General features: G+C 37.9%; 1 protein-coding gene across 7 annotated transcripts in view; it reads left to right on the top strand.

Annotated features, from left to right (window-relative positions):
• ARVCF (ARVCF delta catenin family member) overlaps positions 1 to 15,214 on the top strand; it is a 243,566-nt gene that overhangs the window by 3,354 nt on the left and 224,998 nt on the right. For 2 of the 7 annotated variants that reach the window (XM_071763530.1, XM_071763527.1), the window contains exon 1: positions 627 to 876. The exons of 2 other annotated variants lie outside the window; for them this stretch is intronic. The gene's annotated coding sequence lies outside the window, so the exon portion shown is untranslated. Of the gene's footprint in view, positions 1 to 473; positions 498 to 626; positions 877 to 15,214 lie in introns of those variants that run through there. 3 more of the 7 variants (XM_071763536.1, XM_071763529.1, XM_071763532.1) reach the window with 3 other exon arrangements.

The following is a 15,214-nucleotide window of genomic DNA, read 5'->3' as shown; positions in this document are numbered from 1 at the left end:
AAGACGGTACCGACACGGGATGAGGGGGAAATGCCTTCCCCTCTCCCTGTGGGCCTCTCCTCAGGGACGCTGGGCCGGAGCGGCTTCGCGTGCGGTTATTTTTGTGAATAGTTTAGGAAGGACGCGCATTTTTCAACGCTTCCCTTGGACCGTTTTCTTTGGAGCGGCTTTGGGGGCCGCGGGGAGGATCGTGTTCCTCCGGAGGGGGCGAGCAGCCAAGCTTGGGTGCGGGAGAGGGGGCCCGAAGGTCTGATGGCAGCGAGTTCATGTCCTCTGTAGAGAGGAGAAATCCCCTGCGCGCTTCAAAAACCCAGCCAAAAATCATAGTAGAAAAGGTAAACGCAAGAAAAGGGTTAATGATTCCTTCCCCCTCCTTCCCTTTCCTCCCCCTCTACCCCCCCTCGGTTGGATAAAGATGGTCTTGGATACCCTTTGTAAATAGGAATGTGGAGGTGGGAGGGGAAAACCAGCCCGACACTGTCTACGATGTTGTCCTGGTGGGTAAGAAGGCGATAGGGGAGAGGCTGATGCAGCCCGGGTGCTCTCCCGGGAGAATGCGCTGGGGGACGGAGGCGCCTTCCGCGGGAACCGGGCACCCGCGGGGCTGCGCCGGGGCGGGGAGGGCGTGAACGGCGGGCGGGGAGCGGCGGAGGGGCTCCGGCTCCGGGGGAATGGGGAGCGAGCGAGGAAGACAAGGGCTTTTCGTTGATGTGCTGCCCAGCGGTTGCGGAGTATTTTATTGAAGAGTTGGGTTTGGGGTTTTTTTTCTGTATGGTTGGGTTTTGTTTGGGTTTTTTTTTTGGTACACCCCCCTCCTTGAAGCCAGCAGAAGCAAGGAAAATAAGATGAGGACAGAGAAATAAGACCAAGGAGATGGTGAGCACATCTTTGGGTTGGGGGGAATGAATGAGGTTGCCGGGGTATTTTCTGTTAGAGGTTCTTGCAGGGTGTAGTACGTTTGGGATGATTTTGCATCACGATTGCAGACTCCAGCCTTCTTTGTTCGCTAAAGATTGCTGTTTCAGGTTTAGCAGCGTTCATCAGTTTATTGTGAGATACGCAACGAGGAGTTGATGCATATTAATGGCTAATATTACATACGCAAGCCACACACACAAGCAACCCTTAAACAAATCAACACTATTAATCCTGCAATGTGATGGGCAGCTATTCTCGTGGAGGGAAGTCATTGCTGGGGTTATTTGTGGCATGTATAGGAGATGAGTCTCTTTGTAGCAGAGAACAAACAAAACTAACCTATTTTTTACAAACGTGAAATCCTGTACAGACTCAAAAGCCAAAGTTAGGGATTTTTTCCTTTTAATTTTCCTTGCAGTATTGCTGTACATGATTAAAATCTAACGTTTGCAAAACTTGATCAACTCTAAAATTTCACTTCTGTTATTTCTAGTATGCAAATACTAGAGTGTTAGTTGTTTTTTTTTTGTGGTTTTTTTTTTCCTGATATAGGCAGTTGTGTATGTGGAAAGGGGAATTCTTAAAATATTTACTTAGCTTTTTGCTGTTGTGCCTTACGTAGGTCACAATACAAACTGTGATTCTTAGCATGATAAAAAAACCCAAGAAAAGCTAAGCAGATTTCTTGTGTCAAGTGAAGACCTCTTTTTATCCTAGTATCTTAAACACTGGATACAAGTTTGTGGGGAAAAAATGCTGTTTGTAATAATGAGGATGTTTTATCATGATTCTAAATGACAGAATATTGACATTGGCTGATTGTATCTCCCTGTGCATGAAGTGCAGCAGTCTGTATTAAGTGCATTAGCCTTTTAAGCTTCCATAAATTTAAACATATTTTGTTTACAAAATTGTGCAGGACTGCATTCTGTAGTAGTAAAATCTGAAATTTTAGTGGCTTTAGAAATATTGCAAGGCACTGCAAGAAAGAAAAAATACAGCTTCATAGTAAATCTGCTGTGAGGAAAAAAAGAAATTGTTATAATAAAGCAATACAGCATGTACTTGGTGCCTAAAGTAACTGAAAAGGCTGGATAGTTTGGAGTTTACAAAAAAAAATAAGTTGTGAACTATGCTGTGCTCTTCATCATGCAAGATATTTGGATGGCTGGATGCTACATTTATTTTAAGCAACATCTCTGCAAATGCTTGTCTGAAATATTTAAATTATGTGCTTCATTAGGCAAATGGATTTATCTTCTCACTTCTTGTTGGAGGGTGAGGTTTAGAAGAGCAATACAGTTTGACTGCATAGTTTCACTGCATAGTTTATCCTCATGTATTGTTCAGAGATGCATAGAATGTATTTTACATGATGTTAATGATCTCTAAAAAGTTGAATTTGCTTACTTTATTTATATGGCATGGTTGCTGTCAGCATAACTGAATCACAATTAGTGTAACTATAGATTTAACCTACTGTTTAGCTAGAAAGGATGAAAAATAGTTCCCTTTGATTTTCATCTATTCGCTAAAATCTCTGGAATGGATTTCAGTCTTGGCAGTTCTTTAATACTGGAAGAACTGTGAAGACTTTCTCATTATGTTGAGTTAGAACACTGCACTAGAAATGGAAAAACTCCTACCTTTTGCTTATACCTCAAATTTTGTACAAAATGCAGTTTAGAGAAGACCTCTTATCCTGAAGACCATCTGCCTGCATATTACAGTTATATAAAACTAAGCTTCTGCATTTGATTTTATGTAATGCAAGACACTATTTCTGCAGTGCTTTTGGTGGATCCTGGTTAGTGTCAGAATTGATACAGTGTCAGGAAAACCTGTTAGAATTCTTGTGCTGCTGGGTTTATAGTTTGTTGCTCTTAATATTTTATTGTGTGAGTATAAATCATTGAGATAAACATTGTAAACACATGCTGGAGCAGCTGAGTGTGAGCTGACATTTAGGTTGAGTCTCTACAGTTCAACCAGAGTATGACAGGATCTTGCCCAGTGTGAGTGCATTCTGTTACTAATAACCTTCATAGTGATCTTTAAAGCAGAAAGGTTAGTTCTAATTTTTTACTTTATTGCCTGTGTCAACAGAACAAGGAGGAAGAAGCCAAATCTCCAGTTACACCAGTAAAGATAGGAAAAAAATTTATCAGGTGTGTTGGATGCAGTTACCTAAGGCAGACTTTATATGAATCACCTGGAATTTAGCACTGAGGTTTCCATTAAGATTAAAATCCTTTTAATTTTAGAGAAAGTGTTCTTTCCAAAATGTAAAATATTTAGAGCATACATGTAAGCTTGGAAAATGTTCAGAAAAGGTCATGAACCCATGACATTGCTAGAGCATTACAGTAAGAACAGTTGCAGGCAGGCTGTGGTCTGCAGGAGCAGGAAGGTTTAGCCACCCACCTCAATATCTGTACCACTATTGTGTTTCAGGATAATTTGGCACCTTGGCCCACCAAATTATGTGCCTCTCTTGGAACACCACTTTGTCTTAGGGATAAAAAATGTTCAAGAGAGTAGTTAGGAATGTATATATGGGTGGCATTTTAAAATACATTACTGTCTTGTAGAGAGCACTTCATTTAGTTAATGAAGCACATCTCTAGTCACTACTCATTCATACAAAGAATGTGACTGAATATATTTTCTTACCATTGTCATTACTGGGAGCATACCACTATGGAAACAAATGGCCTGTCTGAAAATTATTAATCTTAACTAAGTAAGGCACCATTATATTCCTGAAATGACTGGCTTTTTGATTGATTTTTTTAACTGATTACTTTATCAAATTCTGTGAAAGTCAATAGTGTGTTTATACCCTCATATTTTCCAATGTAGTTATCCTTTTTTAGTCCAATCTAGACAAAATTTATGGAAACGTCACTGGCTTCTCTGCTTCACTCCTCAGTTTATATTGCCCTGGCAAGACATATCTGTTTCTGAACTTTGTGTGGTGTGATTTATCTCTGTGGATGTGGTGGCTTTCTTGGACAGCTTAGGATGTTTGTTCATAAGGTTCTTGACTTCAGTGTCAAAATCTTCTGTGCGTGCTTCAGTTGATGTTTATGTTTATAATTGTGGTTTTCCCACATCTTGGGGCACATGGATTTTGTTTCAGAATCACAATGAGGTTTCTGTGAGCTGCTGTGCAGATATATGCCAGTGCATCACTAATCTATGAGTTTATGATTTGTAGGTCAGGGAGAAATTGAAATATTTTGCTACCTAAGCAGTATCATCACTTTGCTGCTTCAGTGCTTACATGACATCTTAAGTTGGCTGAAGATTAAAAGGACACTGTCAAGGTATCTTTCACAAATTTGTTTTTATATTTATTTTGTTTGTCTTATTATTGCTGTCATAAGCCATTGGAAGCTCAAAGTCTAGTGCCTTGCCAACAGGCCTTTGTCCTCCAGCACAGGTACTGTTTAGTTCCATATGGTTTATTTTAAGGGTTGTGAAGCATTTACTGTCTTATGAAACACATTACTGAAGAGTTATGGCTTAAACATTGCGAGCAAGTGAGAGAGGAGAAATGAGTAAATCAGTTTGGGGGCAGTCCTGACATTGTGTGGTTATGGTAAACTGAAAATATTTTTTCTTTTCCTTATTTCTTTCAGAATTTAATGATTTGGGATTACAGCAGTAGGCATCAGTACTTTCTTGGCACAGTTGTCTTTGAGAGTCGCTCTCCAGGGGATTGATATCCAGACCTACATCCTTAGTTGGGTATATTTTGAATTTTCTGGCAAATTAATCCCTGTAAGAATTCTTGCAGGTGCACTGGTATTGACTGCCTTTGAGGTGCTGAGCAGTAGCTTAATTTGGTGTACTGGCCAGAAAAAAATGTCTTTACAGGATCTGTGCTTTATCACACATGCTGTTTTTGACTTTCCTAAGCTGGTTCCCACCCTTCGCCCCCTCCCTTACTTCTGCTGTCAAAATAGGAATGTTTGTGGAGGTTTTCTATAGAAAAATGCTACTGCAACTTGTTGCTCTAAGAAAGCCTTTTCTTAGTTGATCTGCACTGTTGCAATGTGAGGTTAGAGTGATACTAGAGCTACTGTTTCCAGTTATTTAATTGCCTGTTCTTCATCTGTGCTAGCAGTATAATTTTAGCCATGAGTTAGAAGTGTATCAGCACAGTTCCTCCATGGGACCCGCTCATTACAGTAAACATTATCTATTTAATTTGGGTTATGTAGTGATAAAGTTTTACGTAATTGCTGTTCAGAACAGGGACAGAAACTGTTGCAGACTTTTGCTGAATTGTTCCTGTGACTAAGAAACTGTATTGCAATATTTATTTAATCAACAGTGTCCACATCTACTGCTTGATGAGAGCTGAATGAATGTAGTGACATTATTGGGTAGATTTTTGCTGGTTTTGAGTGAACAAAAAATAATAGTCTTTTGATAAGATGCAGAGTAGTAAAGATTATCATGGAATCATAAAATGGTTAAGGTTGGAAGGGACCTTAAGGATCATCAAGATCCAACCTCTGCATAGGCAGGGACACCTCCCACTAGACCAGGCTGCACAGGGCCTCACCCAACCTGGCCTTAAAAACTTACAGGGAAGGGGCATCAACCATCTCCCTAGGAAACGTATTCCAGTATATTACTACCCTCATGGTGAAGACTTTTTTCCTAATATCTAAGCTTAATCTACCCTCTTTCAGTTTAAAACCATCACCCCTTGTCCTGTCACTATCCTCTCTGGTGGGAAGCCCCACCCCAGCTTTCCTGTAGACTCCCTTCAGGTACCAGAAGGCTGCACTAAGGTCTCCCCAGACCCTTCTTTTCTCCAGGCTGAATAGCCCCAGCTCTCTCAGCTTTTCTTCTCAGCAGAGGTGCTCCAACCCTCCAGGTTGCAGAGATGCCCTGGAGAAAAGCACATTGTCAGAGAGACTTCAGCTATGGTTCATAAAGTGTGGGCTATCATGTGGTTGGGGAGTCTGAGATGTGACACTGAAGTTGGGTTAGATACAATAACTTCAGGCATGACAATCAGATTCCTGAGGTAGAAAGGGCAGCCACTTCTGGCTGCAGATAAAAGCAGTGCATGAAGACAAATGGACTTACCTGGAAGTTGGTTCAGTCTGTCTGAATCGAGTGTTTTAACTGACACTTGGAAGGATCTTCTCTCAGCTGAGTAACAAATCTGGATAGTGTATGGAGATGAGCTTGCTAAATTAAGTGTGGATGTTAGGTGCTGAAAGTGAAACAGTATGAATATTATTATTGTTATGTATACATAAAACTTTTGAGAACTTTCACGTAGTGGATGTTTTAATCACTCATTGATGGGTTGAATTTTCTTTAGACACCTTGCCTATGAGATTACTTGTTGAGGGAAACAAAATAATCTCAATCTTTTTATGCAGTTAACAGAAGTTTGTGTGCTGTGTATTGATATAATGTCATCCTAGCAGTCTAGCAGTATCTGTAATCTTGCCACTACAAGAGTTTGTTTCTGTTTTGCTGTTCCTGGGACAGAGAAGGAAGCCCTAGACAAGAAAGCATAGGGAGAGAGAGGTGGGCATGAGAATGACTTAAGGTGTTATACTGGAGTTAGTCAGGGAGAATCTCTCTAGTATCAAGAGGAGATACCTGGGAAATGCAATTAGTGTTTCAGAAAAACTGTTCCTTTAAAATGGTGTGGGAGTTTTTTAAGCAGTTCATCTCTAGAATATGTACAGAACACCATATCCATCAGTGCAGACATTTTTAAGCAATGTTCTGCTCTGTCCTGGGAGGAATAATCCCAACATTTTGTTAATCCTCTGCAGTGGGTTAAAATGTATGAAGATCAGACTGCTAGAATTAAGAACTCTTTTGGATCTCATGTCTGGATATATTTCTCCCTTTTGATAGGCCAGTGACAATGAGTTTTCTTCTTTTGTTGTGTCTTTACTCTGAAGCATTTAAAAGCTAATTCTTATATATGCTAGCATTAATGAAGTGTTTCATACAATCATGGTAATAACATTATCTATACTTAGCTTTTCAATATTTCACAGATTTTTGGCTTATGTTTAGTGTTCTGCTGTTGTATATTGCTGCCAAATATTGATTTAGAAATGAACTCTAGTTAAAGAAGTGAAATAATCTGACATTCCTTCTACAGTTCTTAGTCTGATGCAAGGAAAAATCAGTCATGTTGGTCAGTAAAGTGACAATAGCCACCCATAAAACTTTGATTGGGTTTTGCATATCAGTAAGTATATCCTAATAATGTTCCCAAGGTAATGAAAGCATGGTTTTCTTGTGTGCAGTAGCTCTAAATTTAAGATTTTTTCTTAAACAAAAAGACATAATCTCATCTGCCTCAGTAAATATCACATTTGACTTTATTGTATTTACGTAGTGTGAAGTAAAGTCTGAAACACACACCCTGCCTTACACTGGCAGAGTTCTCTGTACCACTGCCTGGGTCATGCCACCCTGGTGTAACCCCACATATTTTAAAATTCCTTCTTTAATTCAGTGTGACAATGCAAGTAGTGAGTTATTGACAGCAGCTAAAGTGAGACCATTATGACTGTAATCAATAACACACCTGCACAGAATAACAACTACTACCAGGGACATATTTTTGTATTGATTCAGGAATTTATGCTGTCTCCACTACACCCAGTCTGCTACTTCCATAATTTATATAATAAAATCTCTACTTTAGGGAAGCTGTTACTAAGTTAAATGCCAAGAAATGATGACATATCAAGATGTAAATTACATATTGAAGATTTTACTACAAGCAGAAATAGCACTTGCTAAATTCCTGTGGGTTCTGATTCAGGACCAAGGCACTTCCTTACTGCAGGCTGAAAGATAATGGAAGTAAAAAACCATGTTTCCTCTCCTGAGGCAGTATTTTAAAGGTGGAGGGTAAGATGCTGTTTTTAATGTGATGTGGCAATGGAAGTGTGTTGAATTATATAATCCACAAATTTGAAACTTTGTTAGAATTTCTTTATCAGTAACTAATCCTTATTCCAGTTCTGTTCTTAAACTGAAATGTAACTTTCTCATAATGCTGTTACATCGTTATGTGTGTCTGTATTAGAGGAACATGTTCTAAAAGATTGGTGTTATCTTCTGGTTTTTTTCTTTCCAAGCCTAAAGTTAGAAGGTACAGATTATGATGAGGAGTTTAGGAATACCAATGTTCATTAAAAGTAATACCTGGCTTCCCAGAGATGTGTGTTTATTCTCCTGCTTGCTGCCTTTCTGTTTTGTTGATCAGATGATTAACCACGAGTCCACTGGAAAATTAGTGTATATTTTTATTGAGTAGAATAAAATCTCTTGGTGAGTATTAAGCAGGATAAGAAAACTTAATGTATCATAAACAAACTTGGAAGGTGAAGCCTATATAGAGCTTTAAATTCTGTTTTTCATACAGATTCATTTATACTTTATTAATTCTTGGTGTGGATGACAAAAAGAAAAATCAAATTTGCAAGTAATGCATTCACTAGCTGCCTAGATATACAGCCTTCTATTTCTGATGGTGTTACAATATGTATTTCCAAATATACCTACAATTTGTCAACAGGAGTAATCTCAGTCTAGTCCAGAGAAATATGTATGACTTCAAATTTACTCTTCTTCAGGTTATTAAATACAATTCTAGTTCTTAGTTAGCTTCTAGATTTTTTTTGTTGCCTGTCTTCTGTTAGTGGCATTATACCAATAATCTATCTGCTGCAGAAGCAGTTGCAGTATGAAAGGACTGATTTGTGCTTATTTGTGCTTCAGACATTCAAGACTCAGTACTAAGAAGCTCAGCATCAGGATTGTTCAGTGAAACCCTTCCATACCAAGCTTGAGCTAAATCTAATCAAATTCAAGTAGGATATGATCTTCTTTTTTCTCTGTAGTAGTATATTACATGTTTTCTTGCTTAATGCTGATAAAACTCCCAAAGTACAATGGATAAGAATCCAGACAGAGCACTGTTCTCCAGACAATTTTCTTAAGATGGTATTCATGAGTTAACCCACTAGTTCTTGAGAATTGTGCTGATACTTTGCCATATACAAATGAGGATATTTTCTTGGAAGAACTTTTAATCCTTTTTGTTTGTTTATATGTTTTAGTTAATGTTTCATGATGTTATGTTCCTGCAGGTGGTAGTCTTCAAGTTTTGCAGACCACTCACTGTGTTGCTGGTGGGGTTTTTGAATCTCAACCCATGCTCATCTGTCTGTTCAAGGAAATAACCATCTCGTTTCATTTGTGACACCACAAATAACTTTTTACTGTTTTGAAGTAGAGAAGCAGTGTGATAATTCTGAATTTCAGGAACACTAGTTTTTAAGGGGCTGTAGAACTAATGTTAAGCAGAACTGAAGCTTGTTACATTCATTTAGCTCTCCAGATAGATTTAATGTGACTTACCTAGTGACATACAGCCCAGTAAGAAAACTCTTGGTTTGTGTATTTACCAACCTTAAGTATTAGTAATTGTGTAAAGAATTAGAAATTATATAAACTAAGATGTGCTTTGAGTATAAATTGATTGCTTTTCTTTTTCCCATTGTGCTTACTCCAGGGGATTTTTGATGTCCAATTATAAATGTTTCTTTGTATATATTTGTGGTATCTTATTAGATAAGGAGATTCATAGGATTTGGAATACACGAGGTCATATAGTAAACATGGGAATTCCTTTTTCACCATGCTTGTTTGAAACTGCATTTAATACATTCTGAGTGGAATGTATTCCAGAAATCTGAGTGAAAAAAAAAAAAAAAAAAGACCCGAGGTACTTAAAACTGTGAAGAGTTTCAAAATACTGAGTTTACAGTAGTACAAATGGAAACTTTGTAATTAAGTCCAACTTCTAGTCGAGACTGTATAATTCAGAGAATATTGAACATCCACAGTTGCCTTAAGCTGTCTAGTGGACTATATTGCCCACAATTAAACAGATGAATGCACAAATAAGGATAGGCATCCTTCCAAACAGTTCTATCTATATTTAGCAAATTCTTCTCATTTCCCTCTCTGTAGGAGGGTGGTGATGTTGGTAACCTTAGTATTGGCCAAAAGAACTGTGAGTGTGTTAAGCTCTGTCCTACAAGATGTTTTCCTTTCCCATATTGTTTTGACCTTGCATTATCTCTCTTTGTTTTGGTTTAAATGTTTTTGTCAGAAAAAAGAAACTTCCTTCACATTCTCCATCTGAATATAGAAGTAAGTAAAAGCAAGTTCTCTCTGCCACAAAGGAATAGTAAGAACTTGAAAAAATCACAAGTTAAATGTTCTGAAATTTATGAAAGATAGCAGTTGGGGGGTGATACAAAAGAATTTCCTTTTAATGAAAGCTGAGGTATAGATTCTGTAACTTTTGATCTCATTTTATGTATCAACATTTGAAGAACTTTAGTGTCTTCTGTTGTGCCTCTCTAAGCTTCCAACATGTTGTGTCACTCTGTTGTCATCACAGAAACCTGAGTTGTAGAGTAAGCAAATGGTTTCACATTGAAATTTCCACTGAAGTTTAGCTGTGTGGGCTTTCCTTTGAGTCTGGATAGCTTTGCTGTTTTGTGTTTTAAGCATCTTCTACATAATGTCAGCTTCCCAAGAACTGGCAACTTCTGTTGGTAAAAATTTCTCTGTAGCTTTCCTATTAGGTGGTTTGGGTTTTTTTAAGCCCCTTTGTGTTGGTTTGGTTTTGTGCTTCATTGGCTTTTCTCTTTCCCTATCTCTGAGAACTGCATGTGCAGTGTATTTAGTGAGAACAATTCTTCCTCCTCTCAGCCTTTGGTTTTGCTGGGTTGAATAATACAAGGGAAATTCCAATCTTCAGAGAGTTTCTGACTGGTTAAAGTTGAAAGAAAAGTGATGCAGAGATCTGAGAAGCTTTACTGTCTGTATAGTAGCTCAATTGAGAGAACTAGAATTCCATGTAATGTTAGATTGAAATGAGCTTTCTCCTGTCTGTAGATCTACTAAGAATATCTGCATGTACCTAGGAGATTGCTATGCAGAGAATATAATTATGTGTTTACCATTTTGAGATTGATGTGAATGGAATCAATACCAGTTACTTTGCTTTTCATTACTGAAGGCATTTGAAATGTTGACCAAACTGATCTTACTTGTGTCAAACAGATCACAAAGCCCTTTTAAACACCATTTGACCTTCTAGGAGATTCTTCAATGAACAAGCAGGCTTAGCATGTTACTTTTTTCTCACTTGAAGAAATTAAATCTAATTAGGAGGATCCTACTAATACAATGCAGATACAGATTACAGGTGCACACAATGTGTGGAGAGTCCAGAATGAAAATAGCTGCAATGAGGAAGGAGGGGAGGTATGGAAAGACTCTGAAATAGGCTTCCCTATTTTAGAGCACAAGATTGATGATTTAGTGACTTTAGTAGCTGCATAGATATAAAATATTTACAGCAAGTTGGAGAATTCTAATGGGGGAAAGAAATCTCTCAAGGCATTTTTTTTCCTAGAGAAAAGGGAATTATGCAAATACATAACAATTGCAGTTTTAGTATTAGTGATTAGCCACCTGAATTTAATTCTTCTTCTTCACACAGGTGTAGTTTGACTGAACACAGCTGAAATGTTTTAAGAGGAGAATCATGAACAGAATTGACTTGTCCTTGAGAAACCTTTGATATTTCACTGCCTTTTAACACTGTCTTTCTTACACCAAGTGTGACTTGAGCCTTCTGTAACAAAATAGAAAAAAATGTTTGTGTATTCTTGTCATCTCGTATTAAATCAAGTGACTGATTTCTGATAGAAATCTCAGGAGCATGGAGTTTATACAGGTTTCTCCCTGTTCTACCTCAGAATAACTGCTTGCATGTATTTTTAGTGGCAAGGAATTATAATAGTAGAATCTTGTGAGGAACTAATTTTAAGTATCTTTGACACTATGAAATGGAAACTTAGCTGGTATGTACAATAACAAGAAAGAACCCAACTGTTTTAAAGTAGCTGTAATATCTCTGAGTAAAAAATGTATGCCAGTTTGGTGTGTCCTTGTGTGACTAGGGAATTTAGAGCAGTCATTGGAAGATGAAGGAATCCAGCTCTCTGCATTATTGGACCCAGAGGCCATACTGTGTCATTACTAATGCATGCAGGCATGTTCAATAAATTTCATGGTTATACATCTCATTGTCATTTTCAGAGCTCATTGATTTAAGCAGATCCCACTGATCAAGACTTCTACAACAGGCAGCAAAGCCTAATGTCGATGGGCACAAAGTGGAGAAGTCTTATTTTGATGAAAAACTGGGGTAAAAATTTACTGCAAGGGTGAACTGAACAGGGGTGCAAGTTTCCCAGAGAGACTGTGGAGTTTACATACCTGGAGATTTTCAAAACCTGACTGGAAAAAATTCTGAGAAACTTCCTCATCATTGTCTCTGCTTAGAGCAGGGGAATTGTGCCAGGTGATCTCCAGTGATCCTTTCCAACCTTGACCATTCTGTGATTCTGTGAAAATAAGGTGGTAAATAATTGAATATCCTTCAAATTATTCTGTCTTCTACAAGAAGAAGCAAAGTTGCAATGATCTTGATGGTGCAGTGAGCAGGAAGTCTAGAAATAAGCTTCAGATAAGCAAGGCAATCTCCCTTTACTTTCCTCACCAGCAAGATTAAGCTGAAAGTCAGTTTTCCAGCATGGACAAGGGGTGTAAAAGGGAAAGCTGGATGGACAGAGCTGCTGGTCAGGCTGGAATGTGGCTGCAGTTCTGACGGTACCATTAGCTGTATTTATGAAACCCACTTGTGTTGTTGGTGGTTTTTTGTTTTTTTTTACCAACTTAGTGGCATTCATTTAAATTAACACTTAAGCTCTAACTTCTGCCTTCAGTGAAATAAAGAATTTTGAGAGATTTATTTACATTTAAGGGCTTCCACTGTCCCTTCGAAGCATATTGAAGATAATATTCTAATGAGTTTTGGCTTGGACAGTGGATACATATTTCTTCCCTTATCTTGTTTGTTTCTCTTTGGTATTTTGTACTCTATGAGTAATATTTGCAATTACTTTTCTGCAACACCATCTTAGTAACAGCAGCAGGAAGCCATAGTTAGCCCAGCTGGAATGTTTTGGCCTCCAGAGTTCTTGTTACTGCATTCAGAGTAAGAAATAACTGCCTGCTTATCTTGGTGGAATTCTGCTTCCCTTCTTCCTCCTATCCCCTTTTTTTGTTCAGTTTTACTTTATTGGTAAGTATTAAGACAGATGGTAGGAATAGTAAATCCAAGTTGATTGTAACAGATACTGTCTAAAATTGGTGGGTCTGTAACTATGAAGATAAAAGCAATGGGCAGTAAATATTTCAGACAAACTGAAAGAAGTTTCTAAAATAATTCATAATTATCTTGTCCATTAGACTGGATAAACACAGTGAAAGTTATTTACTTTTATTTATGCACATTTCTGGAGAGCCTCAGAATTGCTGTGAATGGTGTATTGAGCTGTATTCCTGCTTTTTGGTGACATATTTAATGTTACACATAACTTTCTTCAGTGCCATCTTCCTGTTGAGAATGTGGTACTGTGGCACAGCCATGAGACCTGAGATCTCTCTGTGCTTGGTTTTCACCTCTACAACTGGTCTGCAGTAAAGCACCTTCAGGACATATTTGTAATATTAAAACATAGGTGCTTAGCTTTTGCTTAAAATCCAGTCTCTTGTGGAACTAGGTTACCTAATGAGCATGTTGGACTCGTCTCATGGGGACACAGCCTGAGCTGTTAAATCTGTGACAGCAAAATGAAACAGTTTTTGAACCAAGTCATAATTTTCAGCATCAATAGGTTATGCCCTTGTCAGCTGGCATTGGTGCAGCATAAGGTTCCAGTCAGAATTGGCTGCATTATGCTTAGATCTGCTCTTTAAGAGACCTTCACTCTTTACTATGTTTGGAACTGCTAATCTAGTGGGACTTCTGAATATTTATAAGAGACTTATTAAGATAGTCCTTACTGCAGTTATTCAGAATACATACTCATCAGTTCTTGGTAACTGGTCTGGCAGAAATAAGTTTGTTAAAGCTCATGGTAGACCTCTGGATTGAGTGCTCTTTCCATCATTTCTTCTCTCCTTTGTGTTGTGTGTTAAGCCATGATAGCTATTTGGCAAGTTCAAAATACATCTCCTCTTGTACTACTGTAGTTTCAGTGTTGGCTCGGTTCCTGAGAAATTGAGTCCTCCTGGGACCTGGAGTTTGGCAGATTAATCTTTTAAAGCAAGGTTATAAGTGAAGACTGGAAGTCTTGTTCTCTTACTTTGCTGCTTGACTTACCTGGAGTTTTGCTCAGATGACCTACACAAGGGTATCCAAACTCACATTACATCCATGCACCTTGCAGTTCTAGGAGTGTTGTTGCAAAAAATTTGGTGTATGTTTGAACAGCAGGTGACTGTTATCATCAAGCATTGCATCAGTCTGATCTTTTTACAGTACATGTGTCATACACTTGAATTTGTCTCCCTGTGAACATCTTCAGATGCTGAATAATGGTTAGTTTTTAATCAAGTGAGAATAACCAGATTGTGGAACATACTTTTTGAGCTGTGTTGTTTCAAAAGAGAAGCAACAAAAGAAAGTTAAAACATATTTCTATAAGTCATTGTTAATTGTAACTTCTTCATGAAATATTCTAGGTGTTGAGAGTACCCAGGTCTGTAACTCGAGTGACATCTTGATTTACATTGAAAACATGAATTAAAATGGCCTGCTACTCAGCTTTTTTTTTTGCTTTATGTTTTGCTTTATGAGTGAGATTCTTAATGGTGATTCTTGTTTTAAAATACGCTCTAATTTTCCACTTAAAAAACCCAAAGAAGTTGAAGCTTTAAAAATGGCTCTACAGAATTTCCATACCTATTTAAAAACAATTTTAGAAGGGTCAATTTAGGATTTGCTGCAAGGTTTTAAAACTTAGTCAGACTGCTAGTGGCATTTTTAGAATCTTTAATACTACCCCGCTAATGTCTGTTTGATATTATTTCTGAGTGTTACTGTTTTAATTTCTTTTGGGTTGGGGAAATCCTGTGTTTATGTTGTTTTTTCGATAATGTTTTTAAAGGGCAAGTAGTGGCAAGATTTTGCTTCTGTCCTTCAGACTGAACTGCTCAGCAGGAAAAGTCTGAATTGCTAATAAAAATTAAACTTGAGGAAACTTTTTGCCTGGGGATGGATTTGTACGGATTCAGCACATATCTTTTGATTCTATCATCTCCCTCAGTGCTGCTTGGGAACAACATGACCCTT

Source organism: Heliangelus exortis, chromosome 19 (genome assembly GCF_036169615.1).
Source record: "Heliangelus exortis chromosome 19, bHelExo1.hap1, whole genome shotgun sequence".
NCBI classification, from domain to species: Eukaryota; Metazoa; Chordata; class Aves; order Apodiformes; family Trochilidae; genus Heliangelus; species Heliangelus exortis.
The sequence above is the reverse complement of the archived record's forward strand: the minus strand, read 5'-3'. Positions and strand labels throughout refer to the sequence as shown.